Consider the following 22366-nt stretch of genomic DNA (forward strand, 5'->3'; position numbering starts at 1 on the left):
TCTGTTTTTTCTTTTTTTTTTTGACTTTTGACTTTTTTATTTTTTTTTACTTTTTTTTAAATAATAAATTTTATTTTTATATTCCCCCATAAAATTGCAAACCCCCCATTCTGACCCCAATCCCTCCCCTCCCGGCCCCCACCCCCCAAAAAGTGTCTCTGGTTCATAGTTTTTTGTTGATTTTGATTTTCACTTTCTTATAGTTATTCATTTTCCTGGTCCCTTATTTAAGTTTTCTAGATTCCTGCTATGAGTGAGACCATCCGGTATTTTTCTTTTTCTTTTTGGCTTATTTCGCTGAGCATGATCCCTTCCAGTGCCATCCATGTTGCTGCAAATTGCATGTGTTTATCTTTTTTGAATGCTGAGTAATATTCCATGGTATATATGTACCACATCTTCTTGATCCAGTCATCTATTTTTGGGCATTTGGGTTGTTTCCAAAGCTTCAGCTGAGTGTCTTTTCACTTTAGTTAAGGTTTCTTTCACTCTACAGGAGCTTTTTAGTTTGATGTAGTCGCAGCTGTGTATTGTCTTATTTTCATTGCCTCTGGGGATACCCAACAGCATCACTAAAGCTTATGTCATGAAATGTTTTGCCTGTTTTCTTTTTATTTATTTTATTATCTCAGGTTTTACATACAAATCTTTAATCTGTTTTGAGCTGATTTTGGTGTATGGTGTGAGATTGTGATCTAGTTCATTCTTTTGCATTCAGGTTTTCAGTTTTCCCAATGCCATTTATTGAAGAGACTATCCTTGTTCCAGTGTATGTTTTTGGCTCCAACACATATAACTGTCCTTATATGTGTTGATTTAGGTATGGGATCTCAGTTCTAATCAATTGGTCTGTACATCTGTTTTTGTTCCACTACCACGCTGTTTTAATTGTTATAGAATTGTAATATAAATTGAGGTCTGGAAGTGTGATACCTCCATTATCTTTCTTCTTTTTCAAGATTGCTTTTGCTATTTGGGTTCTTTTATGATTCCATATGAACTTCAGTAGTATTTGCCCCAGTTCTTTGAAAGCCATCATTGCGGGCCTCTCCAGTGGCGCAGCGGTTGAGCGCTGGGTTGCGAAGCTGCCCGCGGCCTCTGCGGCGCCGGTTCGATCCCCGGCTGTTCCCCGGCCACCAGAGGAGGGTCCCACATGGCGCGCAGACCTCTCCTGCCACCCGCTGCTCCCCTCAGCAGTGTATTTCTGTCCTTCTGCCTGCTCTGCTCCCCGCTCTGGCTCTGGTGAATTCTCTCACCCTCCCGTACTTCTGACTGTACCCAGTGCATGTATAAACAAACAAACATAAATAAATAAATAGATAAAGCATGCCTCTATTAAAAAAAAAAAGAAAACCATCATTGCTATTTGCATTGCTGTTGCATTGAATCTGTATATTACTTTGGATATGGTAGCCATTTTGACAATGTTTATTCTTTCAATAGTGAATAATAGTTTATTTTTTCAATAGTGAATAATTTTCAATTTCATTGTGTATTCTATTTCTTTCAACAATGTATTATAGTTTTGTTTGTATAGATTTTTTACCTGCTTTGTTAGCTTTACTCCTAAGTAATTTTTTTTGGTGTAATAGCAATGAAATAACTTTCTTAATTTCTTCCTCTTCTATCTCATTGTTTGTATATAGAAAAGAAACTGATTTATGTCTGTTGATTTTATACCCTGCTACTTTGCTAAACTGATTGTTACAATTAGTTCTTCCGTAGAAATTTGAGAATTTTCTATGTGTATTATCATGCCATGTGCAAATGATTGTAGCTTTATATCTTTCCCAATTTCAATTTGTTTTATATCTTGCTCTTGCCTGATTGCTCTAGCTAGAACTTCCAAAATTATGTTGAATACCAGTACCAAATCTTAGTGGAAAAGCTTTTAATTTTTAAGCTTTTAGAATGATATTAGCAATGGGTTTGTCGTAAGTAGCTTTTGTTATTAAGTATGCTCTGTTCGTCCCCAACAATTTGAGAGTGTTCATCATAAATTGATGTTGGATCTCATCAGATGCTTTCTCAGCATCTATTGATGTGATCATATAGTTTTTATCTTTCTTTTTGTTGCTGTGGTGGATTACATTGATTAATTTTAGGATGTTGAACTGGTTTTGTGTTTCTTTTATTAATCCCACCAGATTATGATGCATGGTTCTTTTAGTGCATTGTTGATTTGGTTAGGATTTTTATTAAAGATTTTTCCCGTGTTCACTAAGGACAAATATGTTCATTAAAAAAATTGTTTTGTAATTTTCTTGTGTGTGTGTGTGTGTGTGTGTGTGTGTGTGGTCTTTGTTTGGTTTTGGTATTACTGTAATTGTAGCAGGGTGGTCCCCAGGAAACCTCGAACCTCCCCCTTTCCTGGGGACCACCCTGTTACATAATGATGGCTCCATAAAATGTGTTTAGAGAGTGGGACCTCCTTGGTGGCACATGAGGTTAAATCTCAGCACTATGAAACTATCAGCAGCCACTGCAGCATAAATATGATCCCCATTCCAGGGAGCTAACCCTCATGATGCGGCAGACCTCTCCTCTCTCGCCCACTGCTCCCCTCAGCAATGCATTTCAGTCAGTCCACCTGTACAGCTCCCCACTCTATCTCTGGTGAATCCTCTCACCACCCCCTACCTCTGGCCTACACCCCCACTCTTGTATAAATAAATTAAATAAATAAATAGATAGATAAATAAATAAATCTTTAAAAAATGTGTTTATAGAAATTCCTTTTGTCTTGATTTTTGAAAATATCTGAACAGAGAATTATTTCATCTTTGAAGGTTTGATAGAATTCATTTGAGAAGCCATCTGGTACTAGACCTTGTTTTTTGGAGAGCTTTAATTACTGTTTCAATTTACTTGCTTGTGATTAGTTTATTTAGGTTTTCTGTTCCGTCCATTTTTAGTCGCAGATGATTGTATAGTTCTAACAATTTATCCAACTCTTCTAGGTTGTTGAATTTTTATGCATATAAATGTTCATCGTATTCTCTAATTATACTTTTAATTTCTGCAGTATCTGTTGTAATTTTTCCTTTCTAGTTTGATTCTACTTATTTGAGATTTCCCTCTTATTTTTTTGATATGCCTTGCTAGGAGTTTGTTTATTTTGTTTATATTTTCAAAGAACCAGCTTTTAGTTTTGTTGACCTTTTGAACTCTTTTAATTTCAAATTCATTTACTTCTTCTTTGCTTTTTATTATTTCTGTTATTCTAATGGCTTTTGGATTTGTTTGTGCTTCTTTTTCCAATTCCTCAAATTGAAAGACATGGTTATATATATGAGCTCTTTCTTGTTTCTTGATGCAGTCAAGGAACTATTACTATATTTATTACTATTATTACTAGATACTGTGTCTTTTAATTGGTAAGTTCAGTACTGCTTTTGCTGTGTCCCCTAAAGTTTTGGATGATTGTGGGTTCATTTTTAATTTTTACATGAGGCTGTTTAGTATTCCCAACACCATTTGGTTCCTTTGTCATACATTAACTTTCCATATAATTGTGAAATTATTTTGGATCTCTTAATTCTATTCCATTGATCTGTGTGTCTGTTTTTATACCAGTATCATACTGTTTTCATTGGTATTGTTTTGTAGTATAGCTTATAGTTTAGAACTGTAATACTAATGATCTTATTTTCTGTCATGATTATTTTGATTGTTTGAGGTCTTTTGTGGTTCCATATAAATTTCAGTAGTGTTTCTTCTAATTTTTTTTTAACAATAACATTGAAACATTGTAGGGGTTTCATTGAATAGGTATACTGCTTTGGGTAAGAATAACATTTTAGCAATGTAAATTCTTCCAATCCATGAAGGAAATAGCTTTAGATTTTTTTTTTGCCTTCTACTTCTTTTATGTCTTATATCTTGCATTGTACAAGTCTCTAGTACCCTTTGTTAAGTTTATTCTTAAGTATTTAATTTTTTTTGATGTGATTATAAATGGGATCATTTCCTTTATTGTCTAAATTTTTTAGCAGTATTTAGCATTTTCTGAGTATATTGTCATGTCATCTGCAAAATATGATAGTTTTACTTCTTCTTTCCTCACTTGGATTCATTTTACATCTTTCTCTTGCTTAATTGCTCTAATTCAGACTCCCAATTTTATGACAAATAATAGTGGTGGAAATGGACAAACTTGTCTTAGATTTTCGATGAGAAGCTTTCAGTTTTTCACCATTTAGAATGATGTTAGCAGTGGGTTTGTCATATGTGACCCTTATTATGTTGAGGAATGTTCCACATACCCCCAGATTTTGAAGGGTTTTTATTCATAAATGGGGGTGAACTTTATCAAATACTTTCTCTGTATATATTGATATAATAATATGATTATCCTTCCTTTTGTTGATGTCAGAATTGCGCTCACAGATTCTTGGATGTTCAGTCATCCCAGTAGCCCTGGAATACATCCCACTTAGCCATGATGTATAAACCATTCGATGTATTATATGATTCAGTTTGCTGTATTCTGTTGAGGATTTTTGCATCTATGTTTTCCAGAGAATCTGGTCTGTCGTTTCCTTTTTATGTGGCTGCATAAAGTATGTTTTCAACCATTATCTTCTCAAATTTTTGGAAGAGTTTGAGGAAGGTCTATATTAGTTCATCTTTGCTTTTTTTTTTAAAAAAAAAAAGCAGGCATGCACTGTTTGTCTTTGTTCACCATTGTAAATTCAGTGCTTATTACAGAGCAGATATTCAATGAGTATGTATTCAATATTTAACAAACATAGAACTCTGAAAACAGGTCATCCTGAATACATTATTTCAATAGTCAATGCCCAATTATATTAAAGAGCCAATATTAACTTTTCATTTTCTATTTGTCAAATTAAATCATGCATATCGTCTAATACTGCTATAATAAAATGGAAATTTCAATACAAATCTCTCAAAATGAAAATATAGTACACATTATCATCAAAAAGGCGTTTGCAAAAAATCCAAATCTGCTAAACAGTGAGCAATTTGTGGTTGGTTGTTTAGATTTTTCATTTTAACAAAGGATTTTTCTTTAAATTATTTTCAATACAAAGTCAATTTTCCCTCTCACATTGAGCCCTTTAAGTGAAATTCCGTTGAGACAAGTGTAAAATATATACCATTTTTCAGGAGCCCAAGTACTGCAAAAGCTAAAAATAGATATGTCAAATAAAAAAAAAAAAAACAAAACCCTAAGCATTCTCTTGATATGTAGAATCTTGCATAGTTGCAGACCTTTCCCCCATGTCAAAATGACTTATTGTGGGATGAGTTTCAGAATACTTATGAAGACATACAATGCTTATTGTGAAAGCCCCCAAAAAAGCTTTAAACAAAAATAAAGTTTTCCTATAATGACTTTTATCTTTTGTTCTCATTAGGTAAGTTAGCATAAAAGACAAATTTTTATCTTGAGTTTCTTTCACTCAGTTATTTTTAAAGTGTCATCAAAAGTAGTTTTTTTTAAATATGTTGAACTTTTAGTTACTTTTATTTCATTGTCTTGTTTTTAAGATTTTATTTATTTGTGCATACAAGAACTGGGGTGTAGGCCAGAGGTGAGAGGGTGAGAGGATTCACCAGAGACAGGGTGGGGAGCAGAACAGATAGATTGAATGAAACACACTGCTGAGGGGAGCTGCAGGTGAGTCAGCATGGTCTGCTGTGCCATGTGGGTTGCTCCCTAGCCAGTGATGGAATTCATACTGCAGTGGCTGGTGATAGTTTGATAGCGCTGAGACTTTAACCCCTGCACCACCAGGGAGGCCCCTGTTTCATTGTCTTAATGTTATTTTTATATTTTAATTTTTTCACCACCATGATCTCCTGTGTCCCCTGGTCCCTTTTTCTTTCTCCTTCCTCACATCCTTAGCGCCTCAGGACATCTGTTGATGAGCACTAATTTTTGAAAGTATTTTATATTATATTTTCTGCTATGTAAATCTACAGCGTTTGTTTTTATTTCCTGACTTATTTTTGTTGCACAGTTCTCTCATATTTCCTCCATTTTTTGAAAATGGCTGCCTTTCATTCTTTTCTTATGACAACATAATACCCCATGCTATGTATGAGCCACATCTTCATTTGTACACAGGGGTTAAGGCTGTTTCCATGACCTAGCTATTGCAAATGATGCTGTTGTGAATGTTGTGGAATGTATGGAATCTTTTGTTGGTGTCTTTATACTCCTGCTATGTGCCCAAGAATGAGATTGCCAGTTACACAGTATTTCCATTTGTAATTTTAAATCCAAGTTGCTTTCCGTAATGGTTTTACCAGTTCACATTTCCACTAATTATGTATTAGGGTTCCTTTTTTCCCACATCTTTCAGCACTTGCTTGGGGGATCTTTCCAATACGTGCCATTTTCATGGTGTGTGGTGGTATCTTGTTGTAACTTTCATCAGCATCTCTCTTGTTAGAAGTGACGATGAGATTTTTTTTTGTATCTATTTGTCTTCGAATATCCTGTTTGGTGAATTGTCTGTTCATATCTGCTGCCCATTTATTGTTATTTATTGCTTGATTGTATTGTCTGTTCATATCTGCTGCCAATTTGTTAATTGTTATTTACTGCTTGATTATATGAGAGTTTTGTATATAATGACTATTAACTCCTTACCAGTTATATATCATGTAAATATTTTCTCCCATTCAGGAGAGTGTCTATTTAATCATTTTGCTCTTTCTTCTACTGATAGAAGCTTCTTAATTCTGGTAATCCCAATGTTTATTTTTGTCTTTAGTTCCATTGCCATTCGGGTTGAGTCACCAAACATTTATTTATAGTTAATAGCATAGAAATGATCCCCAATGTTTTCTTCTTTGTGTTTTTTGTTTGTTTTGTTTTGTTTTTGTTACAGGTCTTATATCTAAATATTCACTCTGCTGCAGTTTATTTTTGTGTATGTTGTTAGCTAGTAATCCAACATTTTTTTTTCATATGTGACTTTCCAGTTTTCCCTGCACTATTTATTAAAAAGATTCTCATATCCACATTTTATGGTCATGGATGTCTTATCATAAATTAGATGCTGATATGTGCGTGGATTTATATCTAGACGTTTTATTCTGTTCCATTGACCTGTGTATCTATTTTTGGGCCCAAACCCTTATTGTTTGTAATACTGTTTGTTTATAGTAGTTTTATGTCAGATAACATGATACCTCCAGTTCTTCCTTTATTCTTAGAGTTGCTTTTGAAATTAAAGATCTTTTGTTGTACCATATAAATATCAATATTTCTTGTTCAGTTTCTTTGAAAAAATTGATAGGATTTTGATGGACATTATGTTAAATATGTATCCAATTTTAGGCATAATATTAACTTTGATTATATTAATAATTATAATTATAATCATAAATGAATGCTGGATCTTATCAAATTCTTTCTCCGAAGCTATTGATATCACATGATTTTTTTATTCTATTGATATAGTACATCTCATTGATTAATTTAAATATGTTAAATCATCCTTATGTCCTTGAATTGAATCCCACCTTCATGCTGTATAAACCCTATGGCATACTGTTGAATTCTATTTGCTTATATTTTGTTGAAAATATATTAGGTATATTAGTCTGTAATTTTCTTTTCCTGTGCTATTTCTGGTTTCACATTTAAGGTAATGTTGGCATCATAATATGTATTAGGGAGGATTCATTATTGTGTTTTTAAAACAATTTGAGAGAGGTTGGCATTTATTCTTTATAAGTTTGATTAAAGGGCCTCCCCTGTGGTGCAGTGGTTGAGCACTGGGCTGCGAAGCTGTCCGCAGCCTCTGCAGTGCCAGTTTGATCCCCAGCTGACCGGTGAGGGTCCCACATGGTACGCACACCTGTCCTGCCATGCCCGCTGCTCCCCTCAGCAGTGTATTTCATCAGTCTGCCTGTTCTTCTCCCTGCTCTGGCTCTGGTGATTTCTCTCACCCTCCCGCGCTTCTGACTGTACCCAGTGCTTGTATAAATAAATAAATAAATCTTTAAAAAATAAAAGTTTGATTAAAAAATAAAAGTTTGGGGCCTTCCTCGTGGCACAGGCAGTTGAGCACAGCACTGTGAAGCTGTCCACAGCCTCTGCAGTGCTGGTTCAATCCCCACCAGCCGTGGAGATACCCACATGCCACGACAGACCTCTCCTGTCTCACCTGCTGCTCCCTCAGCAGTGTATTTCAGTGAGTCTGCCTGTTCTGTTCCCCGCTCTGCCTCTGGTGAATCCTCTCACCCTCCCATACATCTGGACTGTACCCTGGTTCTTTTATAAATAAATAAATCTTCAAAAAAAATAAATAAAGGTTGATAGAATTCATTTGAAAAGCCTTGTGGCCCTGAGAATTTGTTTTCAGGATTTTTTTTCTTACTGTTTCAATTTCTATGTTTGTTATTGGTTTGCTCAGTTTATATGTTTCTTCCTAGGTTAGTCCAAGATTATGTTTATCTAAGAATTAATCTTTTCTTCAAGGTTATCAAATTACATTAGCTGTTGTTCATAGTAGCCTTAGAATCTTTAATATTCTATGCTATCTGAAGTAATTTCTCCCCTTTCATTTGATTCTGCTTATTATTTTTTCTCTCTTCCTTTTCTTCTTAGCTTTCTAGAGGTTTATCCATTTTTTTTTAAATCTTATTGAAGAACCACCTCTTTAATTGATTTTTATGGTCTTTTTGATCTCCATTTTATTTATTTCCATGCTTAGTCTTACTATTTTCTCCCTGATATAATGTTGGGTCTTATTCATTACTCTTCATTGGATTACCTTAAAGATGTTATTAGGTTGTTTATTGGATATTTTTTCTTGCTTTTTAATATGGGGCTGGTTTTGCAGTTATCTTCCCTCTTAAGACTGCTTTGCTGCATCCTTAAGATTCTGTTAGTTTATATCATCATTTTTGGTTATCTCAAGGTATTTTTTTAATTTTTGCTTTGATTTCCACTGTTATCCAATTGCTACTAAGCAGCATTTTGTTTAGTCTCCATGTATTCATAGTTTTTCCTATTTGTTTTTTCTTCTAATAGCTGATTTCTGGTTTATGGAATGATAGTCAGACTAGGGATAATTTTGATCTTTGTAACTTAGTCATAACCAACTTGTGTCCCAATATATGGTCTAGTCCTGAAAACGTTCCATGTGGCCTTGCAAAGTGATGCATATGTTGCATTTTGGGGTGATGTGTTCTGTAGAAGTTTGTTAGTTGTATTTGACTGAGCTCTTCATTTTAAGCTGTTGTTTCCTAAGTTATACTTTGTCTTTTTCAACTGACCATTAGCATAAGGGGGGTATTAAGTTTCCTTAGTATTATGTGATGTTCTCAGCATCCTGCTTTATTTCTGTTGTTAATTAGTTTATATATTTCAGTTCTTTATCATTCAGTGCATCTATATATTTATGAGTGTTATTTCACTTATATTCATGAGAGAATATATTTACTGATATTTATGATGTTTCTTCTTGTATTAGACTCTTCTTGTATTAGACTCTTGTATTAGACTCATTATATCCTTCTTTATCTCTTAATACCTTACTTAATTGAAAGTCATTTTTAATCAGATATAAATATAGTTGTTCCTGAATTTTTGTTGTTGTTCATGTTGGGATTTGCTCTATAACTACCTTCCAACCATTAATCCTGAGTCTGTGCTTGTCTTTGTTGGTTAGGTGAGTTTCTTGTAAATAGCAGAAGATAGGACATTGTTTTAAAAATATGTTCACTCATAACTTTTCAGTCGTGAGTTCAAGCCATTTACTTTAAAGTGATTATTGAGGTATAATTGGTTATTGCCATCTTGTTATTTTTGTTTGTTTTTGTTTTTGTTTTGTTTTGGTTTGCCTTGTATTTTTTTTTTTTTAGACATCCTATGATGTTATTTTTAAGTCCTATTTCCCTAGGTGTATATTTTTTCATAGACTAATGTATTTTCACCAATTTAGGTGGCTGGGATGCCGCTTCTTGTACAGGATAATAGGTAGGAAGAAAGTGAAGCTAGGGAACTGAAAAGCTGCCATCAATGAGCATCAAGAGCTTAAGATATTTTATAGTTGTGTGGGTACCAGACTCCTGTGTTGGAGATCCATAATCCACAATGATTCCCTCTAGTGGGCCAACTCCTAGGTGAAAATGTTTCATACACACTAATGCCAATAATCTTATGGCTTCATTATGAAATATTTAATTAGAATTTCTTTTGCTATTAGTTTTTTTGAGAGATAATCCAGTAAAACTAAAATCAACAGAGTTTCCACTTTTATTACCTCTTAAAGAATATTAACAGTCATGGAGAGTGGATCTTTAAATAATTCATTTTATTCAAGCCCATTATAATTAGTAGGTTGGAGTGAAGCAGCCTGAGTAAACAGGATATTCTGATACAATCTGTAAAATGCACATTCCATTCTTTTCTTGATGTATTTTTGAGTGGTTGCACACATTTTTACTATATTATGTATGGTAAACTTTTTATGATTGATTTTGTATTTTTAATGGAAAGGGAAAATAAAATATGTATGAATTAACGAAAATATAATTGAAATTCATATTTAAGCTCTGATGCAGTTGGACTCAGTTTAGATTCAGCTATTTCTCGGTTCTCGGTTCTTGTTATATAAAAGGCCAACCTGTAGCATTACGTGGGAGGTATATACTTTTGTGGAAGGACCCTAAGATTTGGCACTAAACACCTTTATTTTTTTTAAGATTTATTTATTTATTTATACAAGAACCAGGGTACAGGCCAGATGTGTGGGAAGGTGAGAGTATTCACCAGAGACAGAGTGGGAAACAGAGCAGGCAGACTGACAAAATACACTGCTGAGAGGAGCGGGTGAGACAGGAGAGGTCTGCTCGCCATGTGTGTTCCACCAAGGCTGGCCGGGCTCTAAACGGCACTGCAGTGGCTGCAGACAGCTTCACAGTGCTAAGCCCAACTGCCTGTGCCACCAGAGGATGCCCTAAATACCTTTAATACAAACAATAGTTTAGTAGTCCTGGTGATATTTGGGCAGTATATTTCCTCATTATATTCAATATTCAACTTCATCATCTTTAATATGGGTATAATTATGCCTGTCTCATTTTGTTGCTTTATAAGTTTAATTACATGATATTTGAAAAAAATGGAATTTATAAAAGATAAGTGCTATTTTCATTTGCATTTCTGTCTTTTTTAATGAAGATCGTTTACTTTAAGTTTACTGGTCTCTTACTTTGCATGTAATCTTAGAACAGGTGAAATACTCAACTTTTCCATCAGGCTCTCAATTTCTATGAAAGGAGGTGAAGATAATTTTACCCAGAATAATAATTTAACTTGCTCTGAAAAGTGGAGACGAAGAAAGAAAGAAGAAAAATGTGTAGTTTTAAAAAATAGACTCTCAGCCTCCTTTTTCACTATGGTGATTTTCAACCATGATTGCCAGTTGGAACTAAGCTTTGAAACTTTTACAATATATTGATGTACAGGCTCCCCCCAAACTGGTTAAGTCGGAATACTTGAAGAAGTACTCAAGCTTTAATACTTTTTAAAAGATTACTTAGGGATTTCATTGGCAACCAGGATTGAATATTATTTCTTTAAACTATCTCAGTTTATCAAATTTTATTTAATTTTTATAGATTTAAAAACAGAATCTGGCTGGTTCCTTCTGCCACCCAGTTTACCAGCCTTATTATTTGCTTCAATTTAATCCTCTTTGTTCCAATTGTTCTCACAGCTATGATGGTAAAAGGGTAAAAACTCATGTTAGAACATTCCATATGTTTCTGGACTCTGAGATCTCTATTATATATATTCTTATAGTTCTATTGTCTAGCACATGGCCAGGAAGAGACAAGAGAGCAATGATTGCTTGCGGATTTGAAACACCGTCTCACCTTGAGGATACATATTATTTCAGTAAAACTCCTGGTGCAGTTTCAACATGAAAATAACATTAGCTTATGGAAAGAATGTCTCCTTTCAAAATAATATTTTTCCCCTGTACTACAAAATCAATGTTCTGGACACGCATACAAATTAACATTCTCCCTTTTGAAATGAGGCAACAAAATGATTTTGAAGGTGCCTTAATCAAGGACCTGTACTGTTTATGCTGGGTATACTAACTGAAATAAGCAATGACTCCTACTCCATGGAACTCAGGGAACAGAGGGGGAGACAGGCAAACCAAAGAAAGAATACAGAGTGTTTAGAGCAGCTGCCAGCTAAAGGTTATCTCTGCTTTTGGATGGCTCAGCAGAGCTCACTGACACCTATCCTTCCTCAGACTTGTTCTTCCGTGGTGAATTCCTGCTGCTTTTCCCTGTTTACATTTACCCATTTATTGAGATATTATTGCTTTCTCTCCAACTTATTTCTCAGGAAAATTATCATTCTGATATAAACTCATTTTGCCACCATTAGTAAAAGTTTAACTTCATATTCTTTTAAATCTAATCACATGGACATGAATAAATCATGAACTGGAAGATTTTTTAAACCAATCATTTGTATTAAATATTTGTTTCTATTTAAAGTTTTTTTTAAAAGATTTATTTATTTATACAAGCACTTGGGTACAGGCCAGAGGCGGAGGAGGGTGAGAGAATTCACCAGAGACAGAGAAGGGAGCAGAACAGGCAGAAGGACGGAAATACACTGCGGAGGGGAGCAGCGGGCGAGACAGGAAACGTCTGCCGTGCTATGTGGGAATCTCCCTGACAGGCCAGAAATCGAACCCATGCTGCAGAGGCTGTGGACAGCTTCACAGAGCTGCACTCAACCCCCTGCACCACAAGGGAGGCCCTGTTTAAAGTTATTTTATCTTAGTTTTTGTTATTTATATACTTTATAATTTTCTCTTTAGATCTGCATCTCTGAATTTCCTAATTCCCTATGGTCAGTTTCTGTTTTGGGACTATTTTCTTTTAAATAGGATAGGTTAGATTATTTTTGCCTTGTAATATTAACATATTCTTACCAAAGACAATTTGTAAAGGAGGGCCTCCCTGGTGGTACAAGGGGTTAAGATGCAAACTATGAAGCTATCAGCAGCCACTGCAGCATGAGTTCAATCCCCAGCCAGGGAGCTACCCACATGGCACAGAAGACCTCTCCCACTGCTCCCCTCAGCAGTGTATTTCAGTCAGTCTGACTGTTCTGTTCCCCACTCTGTCTCTGGTGAATGCTCTCACCCCCCAACACCTCTGGCCTGTACCCCAGTTCTTGTATGCATAAAAAATAAATCTGTAAAAAAAAAGGAAGTTTAAAAACAAGAAAATTCATAAAGGAGAGATGGAAAAGAAACAAAATCAACTAAGTGACCATCAACAAAACCAAAATTTTATTTGCCTGAATTTGAACTTTACATTATAACATGAATACTTTTCTATGTGACTGGAAACACTAGTAAATATTATTTTACATTTTCTGAGTAATATACAACATAGTAGATTCACCAGGAAAAAAATATATACACATATATACATGTATATGAATTTAGTATGTATATATTTCTGTTATTAGACACTTAAGCTATTTATATATTTTTTTCTGAATAAATTCCACTGCAGCAAATACCTATGTGTGAAACATTCTTTTCCCCTATTACTCATTCTCTCAAAGTCAGTTCTCAGGAATAGAATTAAAGAACTAAGGATTCTGAAGCTGTTTTCTTAAGGCTGGTAACTGTGGAATTGTCAAGAAGATGTACTACGTGCTCATGGTTCCCTCCAGAGGAAGCTGGGGTATTGGGAATGAAGACTTTAAGAAATTCTGCCTTAATTCTGTCTGGAGTCCTCCATCCACCTGGAACAAGTGACTGTGGATGAGCTGGTATATTTGTCATTACAGTACTTCTTTCTTGCCCCAGTCATGTCCTCCTTCGCTGGTGCAGAAGGATGCTAGCAGGCTGAGACATGGCACTTCCAGACACTGCTGTATGGTGTAGTCAAGATTATGTATAGTGTAGTCAAGATCATGCTGTCTGATTGCTGTTTCAGTCTCAGGATTCTGGAGCAACCCAAAATTACTTTCTATCTTCTGTAGTAACCCAGCAGCTGAGACTGTACACTAACATGCTGCTCCTAGTATTAATTCCTTGTTATTTCTTGACCCATTTATGGTATAGTGAGCTTGTTCATTTCTCTTCATTTGCCCCTAACTGAGATAACTATTTTCATACCCATGTGGTGCATAATTGTAATAACCATCATTAGGCCAGCTCTTGATGATTAACTGTTCAGAATAATCAAATGCCATAATGTGATAGATAGCCTGCATGCCTAAAGAGCTGATACTCTCTGCTGGTGGATATTCTCAACTAAAGATCTAGACCTGTGAGACTACATGAGAACCTGAGGTGTTCAGGATTGATCGATCTATGACCTCAGGGCAATGTAATGGCCACCATCTTCTGGCTTGGATAAGGAATCCCATATTTCACAGGCATGTTGGAGACACTGGCTACCATCACCATCTCCACTGTCTCCCTGAAGTCCATACCTAACCATCAAGCTCATCACAAAGCTTTCTCTCAAATACTTGAGATCCTTCCATTGTACAGATTCCCACTGTCCCTACTCTATCTATCTCAGGCCACATTAGCTTTCACCAAACCGCACATGAGGCTTCTCATTACTTTTTCAGCCTTCATCCTGGCCTATAATATTCTTTCTCCACTTTGTAGTCAGTTTTCTTTCATAAGAAAGAAAAATCTTTTGGAGATTCACATTGCTTTTCCAGATGTAATCCAGACTCTTCATTCTCACTTACAAGTTGTGTCTTGATATGTCCCAACTTAATTTTCTGTCACAAGTTTCCAGTAGGAATACTCTTCCTTCCCCCTGTTCCATTGGGGAACTTCCCCTGAGTGCACTGGGCTGGGTTATTAGGCCCCTGCTATATTTTTCTCTAGACCTGTATTTCTTCCACCTTGACATCTGACACATTGAGCTTTATCTACTTATTTATAACTTATCTCCAACATTATTAAGGTCCCTGACTCATAGCTAGAATCTAATAATTATATTGATTGAATTCCCTTATAAGACACTTCACCCTGGCCAGTATATATGAATACAAATTGACACTGATTGCTACACAACTAAATAACATATTCATGTTCATATCCCTGGTGCACTTTATATATCCTGAAAACTAAAAAATTCAATAAATGTAAGCAAGTATAGGAAGAATAAATAAGTTAAATTTCTATGGATATTCTTTTTCTGAGAAAAAAAATTTCCTTCTTTGGCGGTGGGTGTGCGGTGGCAACAACACCTGAAGCAGGGGATCCCACACATCTACAATGCAAGCAATGAGGGATAATTTTTTTTTTGCTTTCCTTTCCTTGGGGTGGGGTAACTTTACAGAATGTGCATAGATGTGTCTTTCCACATCATGTTTTCCTCCATTGTCAATTATTTATCTTTTCTACTTACAGATTTATATATTTCCTCAAGGAAGATATTGTTTCCCTGTTACTTGAAAATGTGTTATTTTGTCTCTTTATTTCTTCTAATATACCTGTTAACCACATGTTGAATCACCTCAATTTACCTATCACCATTTTCTCTCTTTATCACCCTTTTGTTTTCATGTGTATGCACATGTGTGAACTTTGAGATATTTTTGAACATTTCAGGGCACTCAAGATACTAATTTGGATCTCATAGGTGGTCTCGCTGTTCTTTAATTACTCTTATAATTCAGTTATAAAATCATAGAATATTAATCCCAACCAAGTTTTTCTGTCCTTTAGCACACATGTTGTCTTGTATCTCTGATCTTCCTAGCAGCTGTATCATCAAGCACCAATCATGTCAAAGTATTGTCTCTCTTGTTGTTGTATCCTCTTTTTTGTTGTTGTTGTTGTATCCTCTTTTTTTTTTAAGATTTATTTATTTATACAAGCACTGGGTACAGTCAGAAGCCTGGGAGGGTGAGAGAATTCACTAGAGCCAGAGCAGGAAGCAGAGCAGGAAGAAGGACTGAAGTACACTGCTGAGGGGAGCAGCAGGTAGCAGGAGAGGTCTGTGCGCCATGTGGGACACTCCTCCGGTGGCTGGGGGGCAGCCGGGAATCGAACCTGAGCTGCAGAGGCTCCAGGCAGCTTTGCAACCCAGCTCTCAATCACTGCGCCACCGGGGAAGCCCTGTTGTATCCTCTTAATTGTACTTATATTTGATTTTATGAGATTATTAGTGACTTCTTTCTCTCAGGTGAAGTTAAGGTAAAGACTGTAGGGGTAGAATTAGATATGTAACTAGTTCCCTTCTAGGTAATTAGAGAATACCCCCCTCCTCCTGCTCCCAGACCTCTGCTGGGAGACGTTGCCTCTGCTCCTCCCCTGCCTTGTGAAGAACAGTAGTGAAGGGGAAGTGATTTTAAAACTTTTGCCTGAACCAATAAATCAGCACACCTAAAGAACCTGTAGAGTAAACCTCTCAAAGGGATGGAGTGAGCCACCCCTTATAACTCATTTAAGGCAGAAAGTCCCCACCTTGCCTTGCAGTTGCTCTTCCATAGACTCTGCCAGCCAATAGAGTCTCCCATGGACCTCTTTCTGGATATACTGTTTCTAAATAAACTTTGCTTTGCTTTCCCTATACGTGAATTTGAATACTTTCTTGGCCATAGTCAAGTATGTAGAAACCCCCAAACCAGAAGCATCTAGGAACTCCCAAAACCCAGACACAGAAAGGGAAGGTTTTTAAATTGCTGGTGTTAAAAATAAAGTGAATTTTGTTATTTATGAAACTATGAAGAGTGAGTTTAACTCAGAAACCATTCAGTGGGCCTCTTTGTAGAGTAAGTGTTTAAGATCTTTGGAAGTTATTACATTTTGAATGTTTTATCAAAAATGTGTGGATAAGGAAGACAGGCACAGTATATAGTGGAGACTTAATAGAAGTTCTTTGTCAAATCCAAATTTGGAAGTTCCAGTCAAAGCCAAATTTATTTCAGTGAGCATTACAGATACATAAGACCTAAAACCATAAAATATAAAGAAGAAAATATACACGAAACACTACATGACATACATCTCAGTAACATCTTTAAAGACACATCACCAAAAGCAAAGATAGTGAAGGAAAGGATAAACAGCTGGGACTACATCAAATTAAAGAGCTTCTGTGCAGCAAATGAGACATTAACCAAAACAAAGAGACACCCCACTGATTGGGAGAAAAATTTTGCACACAATACTAATGATAAGGATCTGATCACAAAGATCTACAAACAGCTGAGGAAACTCAACAAAAACAAAGTAAATAATCCAGTCAAGAAAATGGACAGAGAAGCTAAAAAGACAATTCTCCAAAGAGGAAATGCAACTGGCCAACAGGCTTATGAAAAAATGTTCAATATTGCTCGTAATCAGGGAAATGCAAATCAAAACCAAAATAAGATACCATCTTACACCAGTGAGAGTGGCACATATTAAAAAAAACTAGCAACAACAATTGTTGGCAAGGATGTGGAGAAAAAGGAACTTTCCTACACTGCTGGTGCAAATGCAAACTGGTCCAACCACTATGGAAAGCTGTTAGGAGGTTCCTCAAACTGCTAAAAATGGAGCTTCCATATGATCCAGCAATTTCATTCTTAGGGATCTACCCGAATGACACAAAAACATTAATTCAAAAGGACACCTGCTTCCCTATGTTTATTACAGCACTATTTACGATGGATAAGCTATGGAAACAACCAAAATGCCCAAAAATAGATGATTGGATCAAGAAGATGTTGTACATATACACAATGGAATATTACTCAGCAATCAAAAATGATAAACTTGTATCATTTGCAGCAACATAGATGGAACTGGAAGGGATCATGCTCAGTGAAATAAGCCAGAAAGAAAAAGAAAAATAGCAGATGGTTGCACTTTTAGGAGGAATGTAAATCCAAATAAGGGATGGGGGAAATGTAATTATAATAAAGCAAATATCAAAATCAATGGGCAACTATAACCAAAGACATTCTACAGGGGGGAGAGGGAAGTAGGATCAAAACAGGGTGGGAAGAGCACAAGGGACTATGGTGATGGTACACAGGTGAATTGGTGGTGGGAATTTCACGGGCACTATAACCAAGATGAGAAAGCATACATTGTAAAAATGAAGAATGATGCTATATATATATATATATATATATATATATATATATATGTTAAAAAATGTTTAAGACTTCATGGTGTAAGTAATCAGCATAAACTAAAAGTAAAAATAAATCTTAATGATAATCTGCCAGTGTCTGTTGGTTATGGTTTCTATTGTCATTCGTGTTTGAGAATTCTAATTTTCTTTCTTTAAAGTTCATAAAAATAACACAGTGGGAATCAATTTAAAACAGAGTCAGATATATACATAGGTTACAAGATCTCATTATATATATGTATAAATAATATAGTCATTATTATACATATAAAATCATTTTATATATAATCATCGTATATATATTCACATATATTATGCACACACACACATCTCTTGTTCACTAAAGGCAGAAATAAAAAAAACATGTACTTGTTTAAAAATACTGGCTTAACCAACATTCCTAACCACTGAAATTCACACAATACCAAAGCACATAAGCCTTTTATAATACCAAACAACTTTTGTGAATATGTAATGACCATGAGCTCGGATCTGGGTCCTGTAAATATCATCAAGTTTTCAAATGTGTGTAACAAGAGAGGAGGGATAAAGCTGAAATAGTAGCTGTCTGTGGAAGACCCGCAAAGCCCCACCATGTGAATCTCCCCTCACATCCCACATGTGCGCCTTCTCCGTAGCAATTTAGCGATTTTGAAATTTATATTAATACTGAAATCAGCAAGTAGGGTTTTTCCCCTGTCTGTCTCTCTTCTGTCCTTTTCTGTCCTCTCCACTTCTCTACCCTCTCTACATCCCCTCTTCTCTCCCTCCTCGTTTTTTATGTTTTTTTTAAGATTTGCTTATTTATGCATATAAGAGCTGGAGTACAGTCCAGAGGTGCCACGTGGAGAGAAGATTCACCAGAGACAGAATAGGGAGCAGAACAGGTGGATTGACTGAAATACACTGCTGAAGGGAGCAGCAGGGGAAGCAGGAGAGGTCTGCTGTGCCATGTGGGTAGCTCACTGACGGGGAACAAACTTAAACAGTGGTAGTTGCAGATAGCTTCATAGTGCTGACACTTAACCCCTTGTGCCACCAGGGAAGCTCATCCTACCTGATTTTGCAGTTTATAATAAATAGCCTCATGTACTCACTCAATATATCATAGGAACCACCTGGTTTGTGGTGAGGCTACCTGTACATTCTTGGGTGCAGAGTAATTGATGATCTCTACTTTGGGCAACCTTTTTAAGTTTAAGGAAGCCTCTGTGCATGCATCCATCCTTATCAAAATAAAATGAAACTTGACTGCTTGGAGTCGTTAAGACCAAAGCAATGTTACTTGTCTGGCCCCTGTGGGCATTTGAGTGTGTGACCAAATAGAAAAAGTCTAAAAAAATCAATAAAAGAAGACCAATTTCATTTTATAATTAGAAGAGGGACCCCATTAGAACACAAAAGGGAAAATAAGCAGAATAATTTTTCAATCCACTCATTTGTGATATTGTAATGAATGTGGACATACCACTTCCAGTTAACTTAGAGATTAAAATTTACTTTAAAATGTATATGCTTGAAAAAATTTATAAGAAAAAACCTTTATGAACAATGATGTATAAAATAAAAATATGATTATTAAAAATGGAAAAAAACCTTTATTTGTATTGTGTCTTTTTGATTTCAGTATTTTAAGCTATGATACTTATAGATTGCTGAACAGAAGTGTAGTTGAATTCAATAAAACAAGTTTTTTTTTAATATTTTATTTTATATAATTCTTACATCATTTTTCATCTTTGTACAATGTATGCATTTTGGTAATATTCCCCATACAATTGCACCCCCCCTTATTTTGACTCTAGTTCTTCTTCTTTCCACCCCTCCTTACTAGGTAGTTCTTCCTCTCCCCTCCCCCCCATGGAGGGAGTATAGTGTGTCTCTGGTTTATAGTTGCTTGTTGATTTTGATTATTACTTTGCATTGATTAGTCTTTTTCCTGGTCTCTTATTTAGGTTTTCTAAATACCTGCTATGAGTGAGACCATCCAGTATTTCTCTTTTTCTTTCTGACTTATTTCGCTGAGCATGATCCCTTCTAGCTCCATCCATGTTGCTGCAAACTGCATGTGTTTATCTTTTTGATTGCTGAGTAATATTCCATGGTGTATATGTACCACATCTTCTTGATCCAGTCATCTATTTTTGGGCATTTGGGTTGTTTCCAAAGCTTAGCTATTGTAAATAGTGCTGCTATAAACATAGGGGTGCAGGTGCTCTTTGGAATTGATGTTTCTGTGTCATTTGGGTAAACACCTAGGAGTAGAATTGCTGGATCATATGGAAGCTCTATGTTTAGTAAGTCAAGAAATCTCCACACAGCTCTCCATAGTGGTTGGACCAGTTTGCACTCCCACCAGCAGTGCAGGAGAGTTCCTTTTTCTCCACAACCTTGCCAACATTTGTTGTTGCTAGTTGTTTTTTTTTTTTAATATGTGCCATTCTCACTGGTGTGAGATGGTATCTCATGGTAGTTTTGATTTGCATTTCCCTGATTGCAAGTGATGTTGAAAATTTTTTCATATGCCTGTTGGCCATTCGCATTTCCTCTTCAGAGAAGTTTCTTTTTAGCTCTTCTGCCCATTTTTTGACGGGATTATTTTCTTTGTTGTTGTTGAGTCTCTTCAGCTCTTTGCAGATTTTTGTGATCAGTCCTTTATCATTAGTGTTGTGTGCAAAAATGTTCTCCCAGTTGGTGGGGTTTCTCTTTGTTTTTGTTATTGTCTCTTGCTGTGCAGAAGCTCTTTAATTTGATGTAGTCCCAGCTGTTTATCTTTGCCTTCACTATCACTGCTTTGGGTGATGTGTCTGTAAAGATGTCTTTGATGTGCATGTCATGTAGTGTTTCGCCTATATTTCCTTCTATGTATTTTATGGTTTCAGGTCTTATGTCTAGTTCTTTAATCCATTTTGAGTTAGTTTTTGTGCATGGTGTGAGGTAGTAGTCGAGCTTCATTCTTTTGCATGTAACGACCCAGTTTTTCCAGCACCATTTATTGAACAAACTTTCTTTGCTCCAGTGCATATTCTTTACTCCTTTGTCAAAGATCAGTTGACCATAAATCTGTGGGTTTATTTCTGGATTTTCCATTTGATTCCATTGATCTGTGTGTCTGTTCTTGTTCCAGTACCAGGAAGTTTTGATGATTATGGCTTTGTAGTATAGCTTGAAGTGGGAGTATGATGCCTCCATTTCCTTCTTTTTTTTTTTTTTTCAGGAGAGCTTTGGCTATTTGGGGGTTTTGGTGATTCCATATGATTTTTATCAATAATTGTTCTATTTCTTTGAAGAATGTCATTGAAATTTTTATTGGAATAGCATTGAATCTGTATATTGCTTTTGGTAGGATGGCCTTTTTAATAATGTTTATTCTTCCAATCCATGAGCAGGGGATGTCTTTCCATTTCTTTGTGTCTTCTATTTCTTTTAACAGTGTTTTATAGTTTTCTTTGTATAGGTCCTTTACCTCTTTTGTTAGATTTATTCCCAAGTATTTGATTTTTTTTGTTTGTTTCTATAATAAAAGGGATTTTTTTTAAATTATTCTTCTTCAGATTTATTGTTTGTGTATAGGAAGGCTACTGATTTTTATGTGTTTATTTTGTAACCTGCCACTTTACTAAACTGATTGATTAGTTGAATTAGTTTTTCTGTGGAATTTTTGGGGTTTTCTGTATATGTTATCATATCATCTGCAAATAGTGATAGTTTGACTTCTTCCTTTCCTATTTGGATTCCTTGTATGTCTTTCTCTTGTCTCAATAAGACAGGTTTAAAATAAGAAGGCAATTAGGCAAATCATTGAGAAGAGCTAATTCCTCCCATAATAGCCAACACCTCAAGGATACTTACTACTAACTTCTTTAATACTCACAAAAACCTTTTAAAATAAATGCTAATATTATTTACATTTTACTGAGGAAGAGACTGGAGATTAATTAGATTAACAAATAGTTTGTAAATTGCAAAAGCAGCTGGAATCCAGGTCTCTCTGGGGCTAAACACAACTGTTTAATATTGCCTGCTGTATCTTCATGGATAAGTCACTTTAGAGTTCATGAAAGAGTACATTTCCATTTGGAATTGGAATTATTATTGCAATAATTGTTGAATTGCACAATACTCAAGAATAATGTAATTGTATCCATAGTATTAATTATATTCATACTATAAACTTTTGTGAAGAATCTTCCATGAATACCAATTGCTGAAGTACTTGCCTTTTAAT

The 22366-nt window shown here is 35.4% G+C and overlaps 1 protein-coding gene across 2 annotated transcripts in view; it reads left to right on the forward strand.

The window, feature by feature from the left end:
- Positions 1-22366, forward strand: part of PLD5 (phospholipase D family member 5) — a gene marked incomplete at its 5' end in the record, with an annotated part of 439585 nt that overhangs the window by 258204 nt on the left and 159015 nt on the right. The window lies entirely within an intron of this gene.

The sequence above is a fragment of the Talpa europaea genome (genome assembly GCF_964194135.1).
Source record: "Talpa europaea genome assembly, chromosome: 14".
Classification (NCBI taxonomy): Eukaryota; Metazoa; Chordata; class Mammalia; order Eulipotyphla; family Talpidae; genus Talpa; species Talpa europaea.